The sequence below is a fragment of the Ptychodera flava genome, chromosome 17 (genome assembly GCF_041260155.1).
Source record: "Ptychodera flava strain L36383 chromosome 17, AS_Pfla_20210202, whole genome shotgun sequence".
Classification (NCBI taxonomy): domain Eukaryota; kingdom Metazoa; phylum Hemichordata; class Enteropneusta; family Ptychoderidae; genus Ptychodera; species Ptychodera flava.
In genome coordinates this window covers 17,946,396-17,955,861 of record NC_091944.1, presented here as the reverse complement: position 1 = coordinate 17,955,861, position 9,466 = coordinate 17,946,396, and positions in this window count along the sequence as shown.

Genomic DNA, 9,466 nt, shown 5'->3' with positions numbered 1-9,466 from the left:
GTACGTGAAGTGTTTCAGATAGGAATGAATTTTTTTAAGTATCTGTTCTTTCGCTGTATGCTTTGCTACAAGAGTCAACTTCACTTTTTGTGCCTATTTAAACCTGCCGTTTTAGACCATCTTTTTATAATATTCTATTTTTTCAAATGAGATAAAGAGTGAAGAACTGACGATTGAAACGCTGAAATCGCTTATAAAGATAACTTTTATGACCGTTTTAGTCTCATCCAGCAGACTGAACTTCAATATTTGATACAAACAGCGCCTCCTCGTGTCAAATCCCTTCTTCCGTACGTTTTCACTCTCTTACGTCAAATTTTAAGTAAGGGAGCTTCAAGTAATTACAGGGGGGGTGGGCCGGGGGAATTGGGGGAGGGTCACTTTTTAGAAAACAGTTCAAGGGGGAGGGTCACTTTTTATAAACCTATCTTGGGGGAGGGTCACTTTTGACAGAAGCTGATATTATGGCCAAAACTTTGATTGTCCTTGTGATATTTCCTGAATAGGAAATCACCAACAAAATACGCACACACTTATAGACCGCCATGCATAGTGAATTGACATTTGGTGAGATTCCAAAATCAAATTTCTTACACAACCATAGACTTGTAACCACTCTAGTCTAATCAAGAACAATAATCATAATAATCAAGCATACATAAATGCACAGATTTATCTAATTTTGTACTGAAAAAAAATTATTCATAGTTTCACCATAGACCCCTATGCATAGTGATTCGACATTTTGGTGAAATTCCAAAATCAAATTTCTTGCACAACCATGGACTTGTAACCACTCTAATCTTATCAAGAACAATAATGTGAATAATCAAGCATACATAAATGCACAGATTTATCTAATTTTGTACTGAAAAAAAATTATTCATAGTTTCATCATAGACCAGAATGCATAGTGAATCGACATTTTGGTGAAATTCCAAAATCAAATTTCTTGCACAACCATGGACTTGTAACCACTCTAGTCTTATCAAGAACAATAATGTGAATAATCAAGCATGCATAAATGCACAGATTTATCTAATTTTGTACTGAAAAAAAAATTATTCATAGTTTCATCATAGACCCCTATGCATAGTGTATGGACATTTTGGTGAAATTCCGAAATCATATTTCTTGCACAACCATGGACTTGTAACCACTGTAGTCTAACCAAGAACAATAATCTAAATAATCAAGCATGCATAAATGCACAGATTTATCTAATTTTGTGCTGAAAAAAATTATTCATAGTTTCATCATAGACCCCAATGCATAGTGTATTGAATGACATTTGGTGAAATTCCAAAATCAAATTTCTTACACAACCATAGACTTGCAACCACTCTAGTCTAATCAAGAAAATTAATATCAATAATCAAGAGTACACAAATGCAAAGATTTACCTATTTTTGTATTGGAAAAAGCTATTCATAATTTCATCATAAACACCATGGATAGTGAACCAACTTTTAGATGAAATTCAGAAATCAATTTCTTGTACACAAATGTTCATTTTACTTCCCTATTCAAGCAAAGTACATTTAAATACATTATCAAACATATATAAAATACAGATATAGCATGTTTTGTGGGGGTAAATTGTCAATAATTTGCCTGATAGACTCCATGTATTATGATTTGATATTTTTGAATGAAGCACTAAATCAGCTACATCTTGCCTTCTTATAGTTGCACAAAATATGGTGACCCTCCCTAAAATGTATGAAATACCATATCTCTTCAAAAATTCTTGCGTGATAAATTGCGACTGTCCCTCCAAAACACCAGCTCTCCCCTCTGTAATTTGTCCCTAACATAACAATTGAACCAATTGTTATGTAAATTAGCTGATATTGTTTTAGTTATTTCCGGGGAGAATACCGTAGTGGTTGGGGGGAGGGTCAAGTTTTAGAATGTCGGACAAGGGGAGGGTCACATTTTAGACAGGAGGATTGGGGGGAGGGTCACATTTTACGGTACAGGTGTTCGCGAAATTCCCGCGGCCACCCCCCCCTGTATTACTGAAGGCTCCCTAAGGCAGGTCATGATTTCGAAAGTCAACTGGGATGTCACACCTTTTCGATTAATGATAGATTGACAATATTGAACACGGTCTTCATTATATAAAAAAGCGCCGCCTAGTGGCTGACACAATCCATCGAGCACTGTGAGTGGTAAATCAGAGTACGAGTAATGTCTGGCGGCGTATTACTCAGTGTAGATCGACCATGTATCTGAGCTAATACCCAATCAAGTCTTCTTATTGAATAAATACTGCTTCCTGCGCTAAGGAAGAAGAAAAACGATATGTCAAAGCCAACCATGATATCCGACATTACATTTGAAATTACTAGTTATACTCAACCTTGAATGATGAGTTGGTCAAAATAATACGAAATGATTGTCCCAGTCGATTGTAGCCAGTGTGCGAAATTAACGTCGGTCCGACGGTCCGAGACCGACAGATTTCTCGTCGGGCCGAAAGTTTTTAGCAACATGTCGGTCCTTATGACCGACTGGAATTTGGAATAGATGATGAAAATTTCTCCGTCAAGACCTGTAACAGATGCAGATAATGACTAACTTTGAATCATATGATTCAGACTTGAATGTTATGCACCTATCAATGTTTTCCACCGTGGAGTGCGGGGCGACAGGGATATTGATCGCACTTCGTGTCCGGTATTGGGGAATTTGATCTATGGCACGCCAGACGGGGAGGGTGACAATCATCATAGTAATCTTTTGTCTTTTCGACGTTTTACATTTACGGAGTCTAATCCCTCCGATCGAGGCGCATTGCACGGTGCAGCTGATTACATTCAGATCAGTACGAATTACGTCCGTGCATGCAAATTCTAGTAATGGAATGGATTGATTTTGGTGCAACAATGTGACACAATATAATAATAATACTAGTCTAGTGAGTGTAACCCTGGTAATGTTAGCATATCTGTGTCATATGATAACAACACCCTGTATCATTTCACTAATTCCACACTTCAAGTGTTCGGAATTTACAATTACACAAATGTACATAATACAGCCTTTCATTTTATCAAACTGACTCCATTTTCTTTGCTTTGATTTTCAATTGACGCGTTCAAAACATAAACGGTTCATAGAAGAGTTTAAGACAAAAACCTACTACAAGTACAGTGCTATTACCTAAACATATTTTGTTTTGAACATGGAGGTATTTTTTTTTACCTCCATGGTTTTGAACTACGCCCAATACAAGGATAAGATGTTACACGACAACCAAATAGTGCTACCTGCAGTCGACAGTCAAGTACACGTTTCGCTACGTTTGTTTCTGGACCGCTAGAACATCTTGCTTGCTCGTTGGTCTTCAACCAAAGTTCACAAGACCGACTGTTAGCACAATATATCGACGTGATAACAAGTGTACATTTTATAAAACAGAGCGGCCTTATCATTAACACTTTTGTTGAGTTGCACGATCCGTCGTGTATACTCTCAGAGGCCGAGAGTAGGGCTTCAAATTGTTTCGATGGATACCGTTTTACGACAGGCATGCAAAACTCACCGTCATCCTGGGCTGTACGCCTACATATCGCAAAAAATTACGTCTTTTAGGTTTTACGGTATCATTAACTGATCGTGTCGCGATCGTTTTCAGCATTATAGAGTGTCTGTCAAACTGTTCAGAATCATTTTAAAAGGCGATGAGACCCAGCAATCGCTCAGTCAAAACTTTTCAATCAGAAAATATGCATTCATTTCCGCGAGTGGCGACGTGTGCCATTCATGTTGTCTGCAATTTCTATAATCGAGAAAAAGTTACGATACTTGTCCTTTAATTAAACTTATAACTTCACCTTTTCTTCATGAATGCAACAGAGGCCACATTTAAGCACATTTATTTTTTGAAAAATTTTGAAAGTAAGCCATACGTCATATCAAAATACATACCAAGTATTTTCTTCCTTCTGTTTACATTACAATTAAAAAAGACGTAGTGATCAATGTTTGCATAAAAAATTATTCACACACTCCCCTTACTCATGACCGTTTTCAGGGTACTAAGGTATTCACTCACTCCTCTACCACTAGCGTTGGCTAATTTCAGAAGTGATTTTCAGCTCGCCAACCATTTTCAAATCACAATATCACATGCCCTGGTGTAGTGTACAATTTTACACAGCCATGTAGAGAACATCATCTCACATAGACTGTCATGAGAGACAAACTGTCTCGCTTTCATCACCCACATGTAGTCAGTGCATGAGCCTGTATTCGCCAGCCCCTGGGTATATGACATCATTTTATGGTCCGAAAGTGGGGGATTTGACATGGCTAGAAAAAAAGTCAAATTCTCCTGTTAGTCCCATAGTCCCCCCCCCCCCCCCCCCCGTGGTGGAAAACATTGATAAATGTGTGCGCATGACAGTGAGGAAATGAGGGCTGTGATCTTTTTCAGATTCCAGATCATATAGCAATCGATGTGAACAATAGTCCTTTAGTATTGATATAAGGACATGAAAAATTAAATCTTACAACATTCAAAAGCATAGTATTAGTGGAGAGAGTGTTGACTTTAATGCATTTATTGAGGACCGGCAGTTTTCTGTAAGGACCTGAAGCTTGGTTTGGTGCAGGCCCTTATGACCTGAAGCTATTTTCTCTTAATTTCGCACACTGATTGTAGCGCCGGAGAAAAGTGTGATAAAGTGCCTTCATATGGTTCCTTAAAAACAAGAAACATAAATAAAAACTTTCACAAGAAAGTGTAACTCGATCAGTTGATAAATGAATTAATTAATAATTAATTAAATTATCATTAATTTGTTAAACGAATAAATTGAATAATGCATTCATTCGACCATTCATTCAATAATGAACAGACTAATTAATTAAACAGTTAATTAATCTACATTTAATTTACTAAACAATTAAGAGACTACTGATTTAATCAACAAATAGTTGATGAATTAATTAATCGTTTTTCCTTGAACATTTTCGCTTTATCTACTGAGCCTGCTCTGGCTGTTTAAAGGCCTTCTGCTGTGAGTCTGCTGATAATTTGGCTTTATTCACAAGAGCTAAACCTTCCCTTGTCTTTACAAGACTACAGAGATTGACGATAGCGGGATACCCTTAGAGCCAACTGAGGCAATTGAGTATCAATTAATTAAGCTTCTTTCACGGCACCTCTCAATACTTGAAGACGCCGGAAATAAGTTAGCACAGGTAATGATACACTCATCAAATCTTTATTATTCACCTAAAATGCTCGCAGGAAAATCTCATTAAAACGTATCCTCGGTGACGTTATCAAAATCCTTGCACATGCAGGCATTTCCAATATTAATAGGCAAGAAATAGTATAAAAAATGCAATCGAAGGCCGGAGAAGTGATAACAAATTAGGGTTCATTGTTTATTTAGATGTAAATTCTCTGTGTTCTTCATGATCGCTCTGAATCAATACATTTGTTGTTTTATTTTTATGACCAACTTTTATCACAATGTATGCATAAGTACTATGGTACTATTCATTTTTAATGACACATGGTAAGAAAAGCTGGCGGAAAATACTGTCACAGTTATGCTCACGACTACAATATTCTCTCTCTCTCTCTCTCTCTCTCTCTCTCTCTCTCTCTCTCTCTCTCTCTCTCTCTCTCTCTCTCTCAGCGTAGAGTTTACTGAGTATTCTACTGAATACTGAGTTCACACAAACGTACATACATACGTACAAACATTGACACCGGTACAACGTAAGCGGTGTCCGTTCAGTTCTAAATAACCAAGGTCTAGCTAACCGTAAAGCTTTCTATAGCTCACTGACCGAACCGTAGAACGAATTTCAAACAAAATGTAATTCAGAATCAGTGTATTTTCCTGTGTTGTCAGATTAACGAATACGCATCCCATCTCTGTGACAAGTTGCTACTGTTTGATCAACCAGATATCCGATCAACCTGGGAATCCTCACCGTGTCGAATATTCACCAGTATAAAGATTTTATTCACCCATGCAGAGCGCGCAAAAATTGTTGCAGCGTAGGTAGATCGGGCTGGGGGGGGAAATGTAGTTACTGCATGATTTTCACAATGTTTTGCTAGTGTGGTGCTCATCTCGAAGCTTATGGAGTAAATTTCGTTTTCTTGTTCTTGTAAGAATCAGATTCTAAATTTTAGTTCTTCTCTATAGAATTAAAAATAGGGATTCGAATTTTAAATGTCGCTTGGCCAGTTTGTTTCTCTGACATCAAAATTTAAACGATGACGCTTAATGTTCATTTTTGATTTCAAATATACTTGTTTAGTTTCCTTGAGGAAAGATTTAGCAAAGGTTTTTAGTTTTACGTTTCGAGGTGTGTACCACCTTAGTGATGAGAAAAAACATTCGTTGTAAAACTATGCAATCATAGATATGACAAATTTCATTAAACGTCGAGCATGTTAATGCAAAATCGGGAATTATTTGCTCTTTCACCGAATAGATAGTTTTGGAGTATGATGCTTGTTTAAATGCGTGGTCACAAATGTTGTAAAACAGAGCAGTATTTTGTGAAGATAGAAGGTGCCTCGGGGATAGATATTCGAGCTTTCAATTTTTATCAATTCTATTCTGATCTACCACTTGTGGGGGTTATTTTAAAGTTCTTGGTGAAAGAATATCTTTTACCGTCTTAGTTTTTTAAAAATCGAAAGTTGTATTTTTCTCCATGGAGCTAACACGGGGATGGCGGCCATTTTGAAATTCAAATATCGGCAAATCTTTGGTAAATTACTTCCCTTGTCCCAGAACTTGCTCGATGGCCCCCGATTTTTATTCTTGATTTTGACAGAGAATGGTTGAAAGATTCAATGAGGAAAGTTTGAGCAAAAGTTTAAGTCTTTCACTTTTGAGGCCCATATCATCTGAAATTCAGATTTTAAGTCGAAGTCTCATGAACAATATATCATATTCTTCTCTCTCGTATTGACAGCCTGCTTGACAATCTTTTAATTCATTCTTAAGTTCCCAAAGGTTATTTTTTATTTTTTGTTGTTGTTCAGAGTGGAGTACACGATCTTTAATGACATCGTCAGATTAAATACATCATATAGCAACATTGGTCTGTCCATTATTAATCTGCTCAACATCATAGGTACCACCCAAAAGATCGGAATGAAGACTTTTACATAGAGAAAGGAAAGCGGTTTGTGGTTTGACCAAATGCATCTATTGCATGAACTAAGCAACTTATTCTACTGGCTTTTAACTCTTAAATTTTACAAAGAACCATCCTGGCAGCATGCCCATCGTGAAGAGTACTCGATTAGTCTCACACATTCAGGTGTTGGCATCTATACAACAAAGAACTCTACATCATCAGAATTATGTATGTATGTGGAAACGTGATGGTGCTTGCAAAGTTTATCTCCAAAACAAGAAGATCGTTTGATGTCTAATTATTTACTTCCATTTTCGGCATACATTTTTCATAGTAGCCTAGCTGTTAGAATACTTCAATGAGATGAGCGTATAGCAACGCCGAGAACGTAGCTTGGAAACATACCGAAGTAAAAGGTTGGTCATAGTAAGAGAAAGCATACCAGACTTTTAACGATGGGAAACAGGAACAATGCGTTAATTACATACATAGATAAATAGATACATACATACATACATACATACATACATACATACATACATACATACATACATACATACATACATACATACATACATACATACATACATACATACATACATACAGACAGACAGACAGACAGACAGACAGACAGACAGACAGGCTTGCTTGCATGCATGCATGCATACATGCATGCATGCATGCATACATACATACATACTGACAGACAGACTTACATACATAAATATTTTACTTAAGATTTCATCAGACATTCGTTGTTGACAAAACTGTATCGAATTTTGAGACTATTCTCCAGCAGAAGAAAACATTTCTACAAACTTACGGATTGTGATATTTCTAAGTAATATATCGCAATACATATATTCACAGATACCTGTAGCTTTCTTGTGTATTTTAAGCTTAACTATGAAAGGAGTGAAGAGATTTTCAGATTTATCGCCGAGTATTTGGAAACATGCTCACATAGGTTTTAAAACAGACGAGACGTATGGTGTGACACATAATGTACGTTGATCTGTGACAATGTCGATAGTTAGCGTGTGGATAAGCGGATGGTATGTGAAATACACGTCAAACACGTTTTTGCACCCTCAATCCGAGAAAACAATATTCCATTGAAGTTAAAATGTTTGGAAAGTGTGTTGGTTTGTCTAAAACTAAATATTTCAAGTAGTGTTTCTCAGCACACCGGCCAGGAAAAATATTCAACACCGTCAAAAACCGTACGCCTCATCAAGAGGTAGATACTCTCCATCTCGTGTTCGTTCAAAGTTTCTTTCGAACTGTAGGTCCGATTGCAGTGAAGAGATGAATGACCAGCTTGACATCGTCCTCCAAAGATTCATGTCGCTCTGATCAAGCCATAATAACGAAATAGCTGGGATCTTCAGTCGTTCTTGTGAGTGGCCTTCAGTTTAATGATATGCTTTTGATGCAAACTGCGGCACTACAATGCCAGCAAGTTACAGCGAAACGAGATTCGAAAGAGTATTTGTCGAAATTATTGCTGGAATATTCTCATTATAATACGGAGGTATTTTTTTTAAATCTCGCCGACTCTCTTTGATGTACGGATTAATTTCGTTTGATAAGACATAAAATTTTTACTCGATTTTTGTGAGTTTCTTTTCAGCGGATAGATGCGAGAAACTATTGCCAATGGCGTTTAGGACGATTGAAAGAAATAAACACTCCAGTCTTAAACATCTTTCCTCCGTGGCTTCGAGGCGGACATGCCTGTAACTCTCGGCAGTGGTGAATTTTCCCCGTCTTTACCGATGGTCAGCCGTAGAATGCCCTTAGGCATTTTAGAAGGTGAATACGAATTCGTCAGCGTACGCGTTTTTCGATGAAGTGGTTGCAGGGCAAACACGTTCACTTCCTGACGTCATTGCAGGTAGTAAGTGGTAGCTTAAAGGACCATTCTAGATGTGATTTGATCGTGCCATTATTTAGGAAAAGAATACATGCAAATACGAGCTGTGATTCCAAACACCGGTGAGATTAAAAGAGTTAACATTCTATCTTTTCCTAAGACCTTCATTTGTAAGCTTCCACATATGGCACAGTACTAGAGATTTCCCACAATACATCATGATTTGTACCAACGTAGATTCCCCTGTGAAAGTCTACCATGAGAAAGGATTTTGTAAATTTTCCACTGATTGTGTCCTCAGCCATACAGAATAAAGTGATGGAAAGTAGGGAGACTAGTTGCACCTGTTTTATGAAACAAAAGGATATTGATTTTTCCAAATAGAAAAGACAAAAGAAATTTACATGCTAACTATTTCAGAGAATGACCACTTCAGTTGGTCATAACTTGCTTCCCAAAACT